The sequence below is a fragment of the Stomoxys calcitrans genome, chromosome 2, assembly GCF_963082655.1.
Source record: "Stomoxys calcitrans chromosome 2, idStoCalc2.1, whole genome shotgun sequence".
Lineage (NCBI taxonomy): Eukaryota > Metazoa > Arthropoda > Insecta > Diptera > Muscidae > Stomoxys > Stomoxys calcitrans.
Window position 1 is genome coordinate 203,986,677 of NC_081553.1, and position 16,813 is coordinate 204,003,489.

General features: G+C 39.5%; 1 protein-coding gene across 3 annotated transcripts in view; it reads right to left on the reverse strand.

Moving 5' to 3' along the window:
• The window catches only part of LOC106091405 (hemicentin-2), an 844,000-nt gene that overhangs the window by 659,965 nt on the left and 167,222 nt on the right, over window positions 1–16,813 (reverse strand). Inside the window, exon 1 of one of the 3 annotated variants that reach the window (XM_059361548.1) lies at window positions 14,938–16,056. The exons of the other annotated variants lie outside the window; for them this stretch is intronic. The gene's annotated coding sequence lies outside the window, so the exon portion shown is untranslated. Of the gene's footprint in view, window positions 1–14,937; window positions 16,057–16,813 lie in introns of those variants that run through there. 3 annotated transcript variants of the gene reach the window in all.

Genomic DNA, 16,813 nt, shown 5'->3' on the forward strand with positions numbered 1-16,813 from the left:
ATTCTATGATGGTTCTTTCTCTCTCTCTCTCTCCCATAATTTCTGTTTAGGAATTAATCTAGTTTGCCACTTTTAACTTTGCCTTTGTTTTTTGCCACTGTGGCCATTGTTCTCATAAGGTTTTGCGTTTGTATGTGGGTAAGTGCGTTAGGGCTGGTGCTGGTGTGCGTTTGTCATTTAGCAAAAACTTTCATTAGAAGGACATGTGTTTTTGAAGGGATTTATTCACAGTCCTTTTAAAATGTCCTTTGAATTTTCTTGCCTGTCAGGGAAGGTTGGTCGGTTGGGCGTTTGACTGCTTACCGAATGGCTAGTTCGGTTTAGGCCTTGGCACAAGACATAATCACTTGAAGTGCGGCGAGTAAAAGCATTTAGTTGGTTCTTTTGTGGCTTTTAAGTGGCTTGCTGGTCGTAAACTTTTGTTGACTCTAAATTAATTAAAGTAATTAAAGACTTGGTGGTCTAGGGCTTAACGCTAAAATGGGTCATTTTAGAGAGTTTAAGCTTGTGAAACAGGTTTCTTGGTTCTTGCTGCTTTTGGTTTGTCGGTTGGCTTATTGCGGTCTCAATGGCCTTTTCCATACAATTCCACTCCAGTGATGTGGCTGATAATGGTTAAAATGCCATTTCGTATGGCATACACGCAAAGTCAATTTGTAGAGGAGCTTAGTTTGATTGAATACCATTTATTAATCAAAGCAAAAGGTAAACTTGAGAAGAGAGGAGGAATCGAAAGAGTTGACCCCATTATACTTTATTTGTAACTTTTTTTTGAAAGCATTTTTAAGGAAACTTTATTTTGTGCTTTTAGAGATTTTGGGATCTTAAACTCAAATGAGCAACATCCTGAGGAATAGTTCATTTTCAGAAAGTTGACATAGCTTAAGGTTTGCACAAAATATCATTTAATGTCTCATTTCCTGATAGGAAATGTCAAGGAATCATTGCCTTAAAGAAAAGACATTTTACCAAAATTACATATACCTTGTGAAAAATCATTTTCGAAATTTACTTAAGACGAGATAGGGCAAAATTATTTAAAATTACATTTAATGAAACATTGATTTGAAATATTTTTTCGAAATATAGGCTTCTTATTTTTTTTTTTTTTTTAGCCCGAGTTCGGCCCGGACGCCATTTTACTTATTTTGTTACGTCCAGAAGAAAGCGAGAGATAGACCCATTAAAAAGTACAAGTCTTTGTTCAATTTTTTAAAACAAAATGTAATTCTTTTTGGCAGCTATATCCAAATATAGACAGATCTGAACCATATAAGACACGGATGTCGGAAAACTTAACATAAGTAAAAAGTAATTGCGGATTTTTTAAAAGAAAGTAAATGCATTTTTAATAAAACTTAGAATGAACTTTAATCAAATATACTTTTTTTACACTTTTTTTCTAAAGCAAGCTAAAAGTAACAGCTGATAACTGACAGAAGAAAGAATGCAATTACAGAGTCACAAGCTGTGAAAAAATTTGTCAACGCCGACTATATGAAAAATCCGCATTTACTTTTTGGGCAACTCAATATATTCCAAATTTTAATAACTGCGACAAGCGAAATTCAAATCGGTTTATGACCTGATATAGTTCCCATATAAACCGACTATGGATTATGACGTTTTGAGCCACTAGGTGGCACAACAACTTCTTCTACGATCTTAAAAATAATTGTTAAATATCATCCGAATCTGTCCATAAACTATATCTCCCAACAAATCTCTCAATTTAATTTCTTGATCTAATTAAGGACCCAATTCTTATCCGAAATAGCTGAAATTGTTATACCCTATACCACTACTTTGGTACAGGGTATTATAATTTAGTGCATTTGTCTGTAACACTCAGAAGGAAGAGAGATAGACCCATTGATAAGTATACCGATCGATTCAGAATCACTTTCTGATACAATTTAGCTATGTCCGTCTGTCAGTCCGTCTAACGGTCCATCTGTTAATGTTAATTTGTGTACCAACTACTGGACGCACTTTTCATCCGATAGTCTTCAAACTTATTACAGGCATGTATTTCGGCCTGGAGACGAGTCCCTATTGGAATTGGAGAAAATCGGCTCAGATTTGGCTTTAGCTCCCACATGTATGTTCGACGACATTAATATTGAATTTCATAGAAATCGGTTCAGATTTAGATATAACTCCAATATGCATGTTTGTCCGGTTTTGAGAAATATTGCAATAATGTTGTCATTTGTCAACCGTAGTTGCTACAGTTTGAAAATATTTCCTTGAAATTTGATACGGATTGTTTAATAGCGCATCTGAAACCAACCGCTGCGGTCCAACAAATTTGGTTCAGAATTGGATATAGCTCCCAAAATGTACTTATATGGTAGGAGTAGGGTATTATACAGTCGGCACCGCCCAACTTTTGCCTTTTCTTACTGGTTTAAAATGACTTTCACTTTTGTAACACAAATTCCACTTTGGTCTCCAACAGACAAATCAAATATGGCCACAATCGGTTCATAACGGAATATAGCTTCAATAGCAAGGCCATTCTTGCCCATTATCCTTTGTTTGCCTATCAATAGATATCAGGCAAAGAACTTGAGAAATGCGAATCATGGTAGAGGGTTCAAAAGTAGACCGATATGGACAGCAATCGAAGCCATATTTTTTGCTGATTGTTTCGACATTTCTCTTCAGTAAGGTTTGCCATTACACGATGGAAAGGTATACAAGACAACAACGAAATTATTAAAATTTACTAACGAAATTCGGAGTTAGTGGCCTCAACGTTAAGAGCGCTACCTCCAATTTAGTGATGAGGTTCATTTTTGGCTGAATGGCTTCGTCAATATTTAGAATATGCCTTATTGGTTAGACAGCAATACATACGTACTCCATGACAGCCAGTTGTACGTACCAAATTGACCCGATGGAGTTCTTTATCGGCAAGGGCTGCCGACTCAGTGTATAACACACTGCTACGACAACAACAACAACTCCATGACTCATCATCAAAATTAATTAAAAAAGAGGCGATTTGACGACGTTATACTAATTCCTGTGGGCTTACATCAAGTCTATGTCAACAAGCCACTGACGATTGATGAACTTTGTACGAATATCTAATGCGAAATTGCGTCAGTATGGGCCGACTTATGCTTGAAAACCGTCAAAAATTGGCTTCAACGTCAAGACTTCTGCAAGCGTACCTGTGGTGGCTATGCAAAATAAATCGAGTTCCATACATAATGGCAACGAACGTACTTTCAGAGAAATAAAGAATTTATTTGATACCGTAGCGTTAAGGTTAGCATGTCCGCCTTTGACACTAAATGATTGGTTTCGAATCCTGGCAAGATCATCTGAAAAAATTTCCACCGGTGGTTTTCCCCTTCTCATGCTGGCAACATTTTGTGAGGTACTATGCCATGTAAAAACTTCTCTCCAAAGAGGTGTCGCACTACGGCGCGCCGTTCGTACTCAGCTATAACAAGTAAAAGCGTGCTAAGTTCGGCCGGGCCGAATCTTATACACCCTCCACCATGGATCGCATTTGTCGACTTCTTTTCCCGGCATCTCTTCTTAGGCAAAAAAAGGATATAAGAAAAGTTTTTCTCTGCTATTAGAGCGATAACAAGATATGGTCCGGTTCGGACCACAATTAAATTATATGTTGGAGACCTGTGTAAAATTTCAGCCAATTCGTATAAGAATTGCGCCCATTGGGGCTCACGAAGTAAAATAGAGAGAACGATTTATATGGGAACTGTATCGGGCTATAGACCGATTCAGACTATAATAAACACGTTTGTTGATGGTCACGAGAGGATCCATCGTACAAAATTTCAGGCATATCGGATAATAATTGCGACCTCTAGGGGTCAAGAAGTCAAGATCCCAGATCGGTTTATATGGCAGCTATATCAGGTTATGAACCGATTTGAACCTTATTTGACACAGTTGTTGAAAGTAAAAATAAAATACTTCATGCAACATTTCAGCCAAATCGGATAGGAATTGCGCCCTCTAGAAGCTCAAGAAGTCAAATTCCCAGATCTGTTTATATGACAGCTATATCAGGTTATGGACCGACTTCAAACATACTTGGCACAGTTGTTGAATATCATAACAAAATACTTCGTGCAAAAATTCATTGAAATCGGATAAGAATTGTGCACTCTAGAGGCTCAAGAAGTCAAGACCCAAGATCGGTTTATATGGCAGCTATATCAGGTTATGGACCGATTTAAACCATACTTGGCACATTTTTTGGGTATCATAACAAAACACGTCGTGCGAAATTTCATTCTGATCGGATAAGAATTGCGCACGCTAGAGGCTCAAGAAGTCAAGACCCAAGATCGGTTTATATGGCAGCTATATCAGGTTATGGACCGATTTGAACCATACTTGGCACAGTTGTTGTATATCATAACAAAACACGGCGTGCAAAATTTCATTCTGATCGGATAAGAATTGCGCACGCTAGAGGCTCAAGAAGTCAAGACCCAAGATCGGTTTATATGGCAGCTATATCAGGTTATGGACCGATTTAAACCATACTTGGCACAGTTATTGGATATCATAACAAAACACGTCGTGCAAAATTTCATTCCAATCGGATAAGAATTCCGCACACTAGAGGCTCGGTTTATATGGCAGCTATATCAAAACATGGACCGATATGGCCCATTTACAATACCAACCAACCTACACTAATAAGAAGTATTTGTGCAAAATTTCAAGCGGCTAGCTTTACTCCTTTGGAAGTTAGCGTGCTTTCGACAGACAGACGGACGGACGGACGGACGGACGGACAGACGGACGGACATGGCTAGATCGACATAAAATGTCACGACGATCAAGAATATATATACTTTATGGGGTCTCAGACGAATATTTCGAGTAGTTACAAACAGAATGACGAAATTAGTATACCCCCCATCTTATGGTGGAGGGTATAAAAACTTATGATGAGTCCAATATAAGATTCGGCCCAGCCGAACTTAGCACGCTTTTACTTGATTCCCAATTTACTTGAAATTTTGAATTTCTATACCCATCAGCGAAGGATGGGGCTATATTCATTATGTCCATCCATCCATTTCCGACCCTATAAAGTATATATATTCTTGATCAGCGTAAAAATCTAAGACGATCCAGCCATGTCCGTCCGTCTGTCTGTTGAAATCACTCTACAGTCTTTAAAAATAGAGATATTGAGTTGAATCTTTGCACAGATTCTGTTTTTCTCCATAGGCAGGTTAAGTTCGAAGATGGGCTACATCGGACTATATCTTGATATAGCCCCCATATAGACCGATCCGCCGATTTAGGGTCTTAGGCCCCTAAAGCCACATTAATTATCCGATTTTGCTGAAATTTGGGACAGTGAGTTGTATTAGGCCCTTCGACATCCTTCACCAATTTGGCCCAGATCGGTCCAGATTTAGATATAGCTGCCATATAGACCAATCTCTCGAATTAAGGTCTTGCGCCCATAAAAGGCGCATTTATTGTCCGATTTGTCCAAAATATGGGACAGTGAATTGCGGTAGGTCCCTCGACATCCTTCTTCAATTCGCTCCAGATAGGTCCAGATTTGGATATAGCTGTCATATAGACAGATCTCTCGATTTAAAGTCTTGCGCCCATAAAAGGTGCATTTATTGACATATTTTGCAAAAATTTGGGACAGTGAGTTGTGTTCGGCCCTTTAATCCGATCTCTCGATTTAGGGTCTTGCGCCCATAAAAGGCACATTTATTGTCATATTTTGCCAAAATATGGGACAGTGAGTTGTTTTCGGCCCTTCGACATCAAACTTCAATTGGACCGAAATAGGTCCAGATTTGGATATAGCTGCCATATGAAGCAATCTCTCGATTCAAGGTTTTGGGCCCATAAAAGGCGCATCTATTGTACGATGTCGCCGCAAGTTGGGACAGTGAGTTGCGTTAGGCCACTCGACAGACTTCTGAAATATGGCACAGATCGGTCCAGATTTGGATATAGATGTCATATAGACCGATCTCTTGATTTAAGGTTTTGGGCGGATAAAAGGCGCATTTTTTGTCCGATTTAGCCGAAATTTGGAACAGTAAGTTGTGTTAGGCTCTTCCACATTTTTGTGCAACATGGCCCAAATTGGTGCAGATTTGTATATAGCTGCCATATAGACTGATACCTCGATTTAAAGTCTTGGCCCCATAAAAAGCGCATTAATAATCCGATTTCGCCGAAATATGACACAGTGACTTTCGTTAGGCTTTTTGACATCCGTGTTATATATGGTTCAGATCGGTTTATTTTTGGATTTAGCTACTTAAAAGATCAAAACACAATTGAATAATGACTTGTACTTATTAGTATTTAGTCCAAATCGGAACATATTTCGATATAGCTGATATGGGGCATAAGGTATGCATTTTCCATCGGATTTTGACGAAAGGTGGTTAACATATATACCCCAGGTATTGGGTATCCAAAGTTCAGCCGGGCCGAACTTTGGATACCCAACATCCAAAGTTCGGCCCGGCTGAATTTAATGCCTTTTTACTTGTTAGCCATGTGGTGGTATTTCAATCGATATCCATGCCAAATATTGTTTTAAGAAACTTAGGTAGCTTTCATATAAACCGATTTTCCGATAAGAATTGTTAATCTTCATTTTTGGTTCGAGTTTATTTTAATGAAAAAACATTTCAAACAATTGCCCCATTTGTCTTGTCTGTTTGGTTTCTGTATCAAAATAAAATTCCACATAAATACACCATGTCAAGCCTATACAGATGTGACACATGCTATACCAAAATGATTTTTTTTTTTTTCAAAATCTATGATGGTAAGCTTAAAATTCTAAGACTTATTAACAACAAATCCCTTATATGTGTATCTTAGGTTTTGAAGGATATGAAAAAATTTCCACAAAATCCTGAATTATTTTTATCATTCTTACACAATACATTTAAAGTTCAATGACAATATGAATGCCTCAATCAAGGACAAAACTAAATCTTGTTTCCAGGAGGAAAAATTGCCATTGAATAGTAAATGGGTATTAATTTTCAAATTTGCTTTTTATTTTGCGAAAAAAAACAAACAAACAATATTTCCCAACAATAGATAAAGTTTCGAAATTTTATATTTCCTTCTAATGCTTTGTTGAAAAGAAATGTTCAACAAAGCATTCCTACACATTTATATTGAAAGAAGAAAAAAAAAAACCCTGAAACAAGGCAATCACCTGCTTTACCACTCATACGATAATAATCCCATCTGTCATTACAAAGAAATCCACATAAAGTCTAATCGAAACTGATGCCATGCATCAAATCACCTCGTTTCAAGTGATTTTGAGATTTATCTTGACAACTGCTTCATATTGGCTTACATATGCTGAGCGAGGGGTAGCAAGGAAGGTGGTGGGTGGATTACCAACTCAGTGCTTGCTAGACTGCTGCGATATCACATTCACTGTCCAACAAGCATGCTGGAGAATCTCATAGCCATGACAGATAACCATAAATGGATTCAAACCATTCGATGTTCTTTGGTTGTTGGCTCAAAATGAAAACAAATATTATCTGTGTGTTGTTTGGACAACACACAGTGTAAAAAGTGAAAAGGAAAAAAAATAATACTCTAAACCCAAAAAACAATGTTGGAGAAGGAGCAACAAAAGACTTTTAAAAACGGCGCCTGGTAATCCTTGATGTCGAAATATAAATGCTTTCTCGGAAACAGTAATTCATGCCGTAGGCATTTGTTCTCCCTTCTGGATTCCTGCCTTTTTGCCCTCCCCCACCCCCAAATGCTTGTTCTAATGTGTTGCATAGTAGAGAAAGGTCCAAAATCAAATCCAAATAAACATATTTTTCTTTTGTATAGAGAAGTGACCGAGAAAATGCCCCCCAGCAATAGAGCAAACATATTTCATTCTAGCAAAAGCTAAAAAAAAAGAAACGTGCACAAATGAGTGTGTGGGTGTGTGGGTGTGTTGGTGTTTTTGTGTGGGAATTTGTCGTTTTCTTTTTTCCTTTTGCGAGGGTTGTTATTTATATGTTAGAATGGCAAGAGCAAATACAAATACTGGGCATCCATAAAATGTTGTGGCTGGCTAAAATATATTTTAAGTATTACATGAAAATGTTATGAGCCAGGTTAAGGATGTTTAATGCCTATGCACAGAGCAGTTACCAATGGCCTTTACGGTATGCAAAGGCCTAAGACTTTCTGTAAATAATTATAAGAGAGCAGCAACACTGAGAAAGAAGTTTTTCATAACTTTATCTTATACTAGCTGGACAGGGCCCGCTCCGCTGCGCCTTATTTTACTTTATATGGAACAAAATTATCCTTTGAATATTTATTTTTGCCAATTAAAGAGTTTTGAGTGAAATGCCATGCTACGAAAATAGTATGTGTATATAGCTTGAGAAACCGTTAAACAATATATTGGGTTGCCCAAAAAGTAATTGCGGATTTTTCATATAGTCGGCGTTGACAAATTTTTTCACAGCTTGTGACTCTGTAATGGCATTCTTTCTTCTGTCAGTTATCAGCTGTTACTTTTAGCTTGCTTTAGAAAAAAAGTGTAAAAAAAGTATATTTGATTAAAGTTCATTTTAAGATTTATTAAAAATGCATTTACTTTCTTTTAAAAAATCCGCAATTACTTTTTGGGCAACCCAATAAATGCCTTTATCTGATTTCCATATAATCATTATTCGTCTATGAATTTGCTCAGAGGGTTAATGGTCATTTAAGTTTGGATGTTAAAGACTTATTTCAAAAGATTTTTCGGAACCCGATATTCTCATATGGATTTTGGTAGTGGGACCCCCAGAAACGTAGTCCCGTAAGTGGGTATGAATTTCGTGTCCTACTCCCAAATACTTTTCATTTGAGCCCCAAATTGCCGGGATCGGTAGGTATGTATGTGCAATTTAGGAATGTTCAGTGGGGTGAGGTGGTCCCCCAGACACTTAGCCATGAAAAAATATTAGCATCGTGCTCTACCTTAAAAAAAAATTTTTTTTTTTTGGGAAAATGGTAAGAACCCAGAATATTGGTTTCGAAAGTGGGTATCAATTTCGTGCTCTACTCCCCAATACCTTTTACTTGAGCCCCACATTGACATGGTCGGTAAATATGTCCGATTTAGGGGTGTTTTAGTGAGTGAGGTGGTCACCCCAACACTTAGCCCTGGAAATATATCAGCAAACTGTTCTACTCTCAAATATCATTTATTTGAACCTCATATTGCCTCATTGGCCCCAAAATTGGATATCAAATATGTTTGCTTATCTCAAATACCTTTTATTTAAACCCCTTACTGCAAAAGTCAGTAAATATGTACGGTTTGGGGTATGGGCCCTAAAAACTATCAATATCGAGCTTCGCTCTCTTTAAGACCCAAATTGTCATGGTGAGCAAATACCTGCTATTTGCGGGTGGGACGTCGGTAGACAGTTGGTCCCGTATGTTGATATGACATTCGTAGTCTACACCCAGGAGGCCACCGTAGCGCAGAGGTTAGCATGCCCGCCTATGACGCGGAACGTCTGGGTTCGAATCCTGACGGACCATCAGAAAAAAATTTCAACGGTGGCTTTCCCCTCCTAATGCTGGCCACTTTTGTGAGGTACTGTGCCATGTAAAACTTCTCTCCAAAGAGGTGTCGCATTGTGGCAAAGGAGGCCCCTTATCATTGAGCTCACTCATTAATAGGTGAGAAGTTTGCCCCTGTTCCTTAGTGGAATGTTAATGGGCAAAATTTGCTATTGCAGTCTACTCCCATCACCTTTCATTTGAGCCCTATATTTCCATAGTCGAGAAACATAACCGTTTTGGGGGCTATTTTGAGAGATGGGGCGGCCACTTAGTCACTTGGCCCTAAGAGCGAAGGTCCTGAGACTGGCCTACGTCGGAATCACAGGGGCACTGAGATGCGCACAGTAGGCCGGCTTGGGGGCGATGCTGGATATGCTGCCTATTGAGGCCTATATTCGGAACTGCACCGGCAGGTTCGCGCTTAGGCTGAGGGAGCTCGGCATGCTGAAGGAGGATGGTTGCGGTCACAGTTCGATTTTGTTTGTTATGGATGCCGAGGGTAGACTGGGGAGGATCTTTAAATACCTGACACCAGTGTTGAGATCCTCACAGCAGGCCGGACTGAAGTTGATGCTGGATATGCAGCCCTTTGCGGCCTACATTCGGAACTTCGGCAAAATTTGCAATTACAGTCTACTGCCCCATATTTCCATAGTCGAGGAACATAACCGTTTTGGGGGCTGTTTTGAGAGATGGGGCGGTCACTCAGTCACCTGGCCCTAAGAGCGAAGGTCCTGAGACTGGCCTGCGTCGGAATCACAGGGGCACTGAGATGCGCACAGTAGGACGGCTTGGAGGCGATGCTGGATATTCTGCCCATTGAGGCCTATATTCGGAACTGCACCGGCAGGTTCGCGCTTAGGCTGAGACAGCTCGGCATGCTGAAGGAGGATGGTTGCGGCCACAGTTCGATTCTGGGTGTTATGGATGCGGAGGGTAGACTGGGGAGGATATCAAACTACCTGACACCAGTATCGAGATCCGCACAGTAGGCCGGCTTGAAGGCGATCCTGGATATGCAGCCCATTGAGGCATATATTCGGAACTTCGCCGCCAGTTTCGCGCTTAGGCTAAGGGAGCTCGGCATGCTGAAGGAGGATGGTTGCGGCCACAGTTATGGATGCGAAGAGTAGAGTAGGAGGATCTCCCACTACCTGACACCAGTGCCGTCTGGAGTGAGGGAATTTGCGTTTCGACTTCCTGAGAGGGACGAATGGAAAGCGAATTCTGTACTCGAAGAGAATGAGACCTCGACCTACACAGATGGCTCCAAGATGGAGTCAGCGACTGGATTGGTGGTCTACTATGATGCACTCAATATCAGTATGTCTCCTGAAATTGCCAGACGAGTGTACGGTCTTTCAGGCAGAGGTCTGTGCCATTGCAGTGGCCGCAAGAGAAAGACTTACCGCCTTCGAAACTCAGAATTTATGTGGACAGTGTGGTGGCGCTCAAGGCCTTAGGGACGAGGATGGTGAGGTCGAGATGCGTGGCGGACTGTTTGGAATACCTGGATAGGCTCCGGGAGCACAGTGTGACGCTGACATAGGTTTCTGGGCATGAGGGGATTCCAGGAAATAAGAGGACGTACGAGTGCGCCAGAAGAGGGTTTCATCTGCTCCGAGCGGACCAGTCATCGGTTTTGGCTAAGTGCCATTTGTCGAGCTACTGAACACAGTAGAGGAAAGAATAGGAACACCGAGTAGAGACGTCGGTGGCGAGGTGGGACTCGGTAGATGGTTGCCGGACTGCGAAGGCGCTATGGCCTGTCTTCAACCGGAGGAGGACGAGGAAGTGGCTGGAGCTCGATAAGAGGATGAAGAGTACCTTGACAGAGGTCATAACCGGACACTAAGCTATAGGCCGCATGGCGGCGGGCATGGGGATACCACACAATGACTTCTGTAGAAATTGTATCGACGAGGATGAATAGGAGACTATTGAGCACTTGCTGTGTTCTTGTCCGGATCTACAGGAACATAGGCTCTCCTTTCTGGGCAGCCGTTTCTTCTATGATATGGATGAACTTTCGGAAGTACCTCTGGTAGGTCTCCTGAGATTTGTTGAAGGAAAAGGATGGTTCCGACGGGGGAGTCCCATTAGCTTCAGCATAGCTACATCCATGCTTGCCTGGGGATGGACATTTCTTCACCTCCTGCTCGGGTTCTTCATTCCTTCTGACTGTCTTTTGTTCGAGTATAACCTCTAGTCCGAGGGCACACATCTTCTCTCTCTTCCCTTTTTTCTGGAGTACCACAATCCTACTCAACCTAACCTAACTAAGAGCGCATTAGGTTAGATTGGGTTGAAAAGAGGGTGCGGATGTTAATCCGCCCCATGCCACTATGGACATACACCTAAGCCTGTAATCGGCTTGTTGTGCGCTTTAAAAACTAAAAAGTAACCTCGAAAAATAAAATTTTAAGTTAAGAGCACATAAAGTTCGGTAGGAATATCCAAGAACTTGGATAAAACCATAAAGTTTATTTGGGTGATCGATCTGTATAGAGCTATATCAAACTATGATTCAATCTAGAGCATAACGAAAAAAACGATTGTCGAAGGGTCCAAACATTTCACTGCAACAAATTTCGATAAATAATAAAAAATAATTGCAAATTTTGGCCATGAACATTCCAAATCTGGACATCTGGGCCGATTTCGATGAAATTTTGTTCACTTACTGGGAGGTCAAATAAAATTCCTAACAGAAAATCTTGTAAAGTTTGGACAAAATTGTGACTTCTACAACCTTAGCAAGTAAAAGCGTGCTAAGTTCGGCCGGGCCGAATCTTGGAAACCCATAACCATGGAGTCTGATAAAAATGTATACAAAATAAATATAGTTGAACGGCATATATTTTTCTTCATACCAAATTTCTGTCAAATCAATAAAAAATAAAGTTTCAAGGAACCGGTCGTGGGACCGGATTACATGAGACCTATATCAGGTTAGAGACTGACTTAGACAGTATTTGGCACATTTATTGGAGTTCGTAAAAAACATTGCGAGCAAAATTTCAGTCAAATCGAACAAAAATTTGCAGCTTGTATGGACTCAAGAAGTCAAATCGAGAAATCGGTTTATATGGGAGCTGTATCAGGTTATAGACCGATTTGGACCGTACTTGCCACAGTTGTTGAAAATCATATATCAAAACACCACATCATCAATTTCATCTAAATTGGAAAAAATTGCAATTTGTAAGAGCTCAAGAAGTCAAATCGGTACATTGGTTTGTATGGGAGGTATATTAGGTTATGGACCGATTTGGATTGAACTTGACAAGTTGTCAGAAGGCATAACAGAACACTACGTGCAACATGTCAGCTAAATCGGACAAAATTACGGCTTTCAGGGGCTCAGGAAGTCATATCGGGTGATCGGTTTAGATGGGACCTATATCTAAATCTGAACCGATATGGCCCATTTGTAGTCCCCAATGACCTACATCGATATTAAGTATCTGTGCAAAGTTTCAAGCGGCTGGCTTTAAGCCTTCGACCGCTAACGTGATTTCGACAGACAGACGGACGGACATGGGTAGTATATCCCCATCCTGTGGGGATGGGTATAAAAAATATGTTCGTATTGGTTCCCATACAATTTGACAATCGCTCAAATAAAAAGTCTCTTGTCGATTGGTCGAAAGAAATACTCCTAAAATACGAGCACGGTGCTAAGAAACACGTCTATGACATCGTGACAGGTGATGAATCGTGGATTTATGCGTATCAGCGCACGAGGCACTTTCAAGCAAATGATCGCCTGTTCTTTCGGAAAAACTTGATATATCGCAATAGTACCACTAGAACAACGCCGAACAGTCAATTTTGAGTGATACACAATCATTTGTTAGCCAGTTGTCTTCCAAGAAATCAGGAAAATCAACTGCCGTAGACGGATCACTCTTCACCACGACAGTGCGAGCTCTCAGACATGGGCTCAAACAACTGCATCTTTGAGCACTCAAAACATCGATTTGATGAGTCATACGCCGTACAGTCCAGATTTGGCAATTTGATTTGACAATGAAATGATCGCCTGTTCTTTCGGAAAAACTTGATATGTCGCAATAGTACCACTAGAACAACGCAGAACAGTCAATTTTGAGTGGTACACAATCATTTGTTAGCCAGTTGTCTTTCAAGAAATCAGGAAAATAAACCGCCGTAGACGGATCACTCTTCACCACGACAGTGCGAGCTCTCACACATCGGCTGAAACAACTGCGTTTTTGAGCACTCAAAACATCGATTTGATGAGTTATACGCCGTATAGTCATGACCTGGCACCCAATGACTTCTTTTTCGTTTTTTGACACCTGAAGAAGCGGTTGATGCATTCAGAATGCATGTTTTGAAGACACCTCAATCAGAGTGGCAAAATTGCTTCGACAATTGGTTCAAACGCATGCAAAAGTGTAATGGGTAATATTTTGAAAAACAATAAAGCGATTTTCGATAATTAATATTTGTTTTTGTATTCTCTAGTACCGAACTATAGAAGGTACCTCTTGTAAAGTATGTGAACGGGTTTCGTAAACAAATAAAAAGTCGGAAAAGCTAACATCCGTTAATACCAAAGAAAAATCTAGGGTGTGCTTAGCACCCTCTAGCAAAAGGGGCCGCAATCAGTGATATGTGTGAGCCGCTTCTCTCTTTAATAAACCATAATTTTACGGAATCATCATTGGGAGACCACGGTCTAAACATGCTAAAGAAAATGAACTTGATGAAAATTTTGTATTGAGATCGAAGAACGAACATACTAACAAAGACCTGGGTACTCAATAACGCACTTATTCATAGGACCATCTAATGATACCGAATCGATTTATCTCTGTATGTCTGTAAGTAGATTGACTTTTGCACAGTAAACCGTTTTATATTGATAACTGTAGTAAAACATTGGAACTTTCTCTGGAAACAAACCTAACTTTGTTTCTGCCTATTTATTATTTAAAATTTTCTTTATTCTAATACCAAAAATATACACAGCATACTTCCTAGACGAGATCAACGCCAGAAAAAAAAATCCCCTATAAACAAACAATCTACTCTCACACACTCTTGTGTGGACCTATGATAACAACAAACGCATATTCCTGGTAATGCTACACAAAAAAATAACCCAAACATCAAACTTTTTAATTTGGACCCTCTTTCCAAATCTTGCCCACATTGTGGTCAATGGTAACTCCTTTTGAATAATGCACAGGAAGAAGGGTAAACATATATCGTCCTTTTCCCAAATGGGTCGAAGGAAAGGAAAGCCTAGAACAAAAACAAAGTTACAAAAAAACAAACCCACACACACAATCAAACCTGCTAAAAGGGGCTACTTACCATTACAATTTGCGTTGTTGAAGTTGATTTGTGGGATGCGTGCGAAAAAGCGAAAAGTATCCTTAATTAATATCCTTAATAATGCATATGGCTTAAAGATAATTATACATTAATGTATAATTAATTACTTAATTATAACGTCGAGTTAAACACATTCACATACACACTCAAGCAGATGAAAACACATTTACGCACTTTTCACACATGTATGCTACTTGGTATAGCTCTGATGTTATTTTGAATTGTAAAACAAGTTGTGTTATTTCACTTGGTATCAGTATGGCGTTATGTACGAATATTTGGGTGTTTGTACTTATTTGAATAGATTTCATTCATATTACACCCTGGCAAATTGCTGCAAAGGACATTGATCTTTTATATATTTGAATCGAACGAACAAAGATTTATCATTAATTATAAATGGCTTAGTTTTGACAATGGTCGCTTTTGAATTTTTTCGTTTCGTTTCTCTTTTTTTTGTTTTGTTGTAAAGGACTTAACTAGGATTTCTTGTTAATGACTTTGTTTTGATTTTTCGACTTCGACTAAACTTTAGTAAATGAAAGAGGAATTCTTAAACACCATGCCTTACTTTAATACATAAATTTTTTTCAATCTTTATTTCACGTTTGTAGCAAAGGCTATTTGTTGCTTTGCTATTGTTTGGATTTTACTCTTGTGTGTGTGTGGGTTTTTTTTGTATTTAAGCGATTTTCTTTTTTCTTTCACTACTTTCAAGTAGGCTTTGCCTATTGCGAAGACTTCACTTCTTGGCTGGCTGGCAAAACGTTGATGGACTTCCTTCTTCACTTTAAATCACTTTTTTCCCCCAAAACTTTTGGGACTTTATGCGTTTGACGTTTTTCTTTCTTTCTTATCTTAACATTCCTTATCTTTTTTTTCATTCATGTGATTTATTGTTGTTGCTTCCTTTTCTGTTGTTATTATTTTATATATATTTCATTTTTATATATTATATTTTTGCTTTAATATAGAAAATCCCATTGCTGCGTTACGTGTGCGCTACGATACGCTACGTGTGATGTGCTTGTATACCCGCGCCACTAAAGAACGTGAACACACGACAACGACATTAGTAACACGACTGATGTAACGTTTAGCTCTGCCGTTGTTCCGAACACACATAAAAGACCAGGACACGCAGACCGGAAAAGTCGGCTAAATAACAAAAAACCACACACACACACACTCACTAACTCACTGAGATGGGTACACAGTTCTCTCCCCGCTGGCTGGCTGGATGGCTGGCTGAGTGTATGGCTTGCTGGTAGCCCAACAGAAAGCCCGTACAAATTGTTGGGGATAAGTTAACACACATAAGACTTAGCTCTCTAATTGATTGTCGTTCGTTTATTCTCTACTCTCTTCCGCAAGCTCTCAGAAAAAACATTGTGTTAGTCTCTTTGCTTGAGCTATGTTCCAAATCAACTCTTGTGTGTTAAGAGCGACATAACTGAGCGCCTAAGGAAGAGAGTAAAATAAACGTTGCCACTTTGTTAATGTTTTGAAAATATGTGTTCACATTTACTGGCTTTGAGGTAAGTAACTGACCAAGTCAATTTCGATAAATGGCTGTTATCGATTTTAAATATTAGGAATAAGCAAATAAAGGTGAAGTTAATCCTTTAGCTAGAAGGATAAACATGAGATATTCTGACAAAAACTTTATAAACAGAGATTCCATAAAAAATATAAACAAGTAAAAGCGTGCTAAGTTCGGCCGGGCTGAATCTAATATACCCTCCACCTTGGGTCGTATTTGTCGACTTCTTTTCCCGGCATCTCTTCTGAGGCAAAAAAAAAAGGATATAAAAAAAGATTTACTCTGCTATTAGAGCGATATCAAGATATGGTC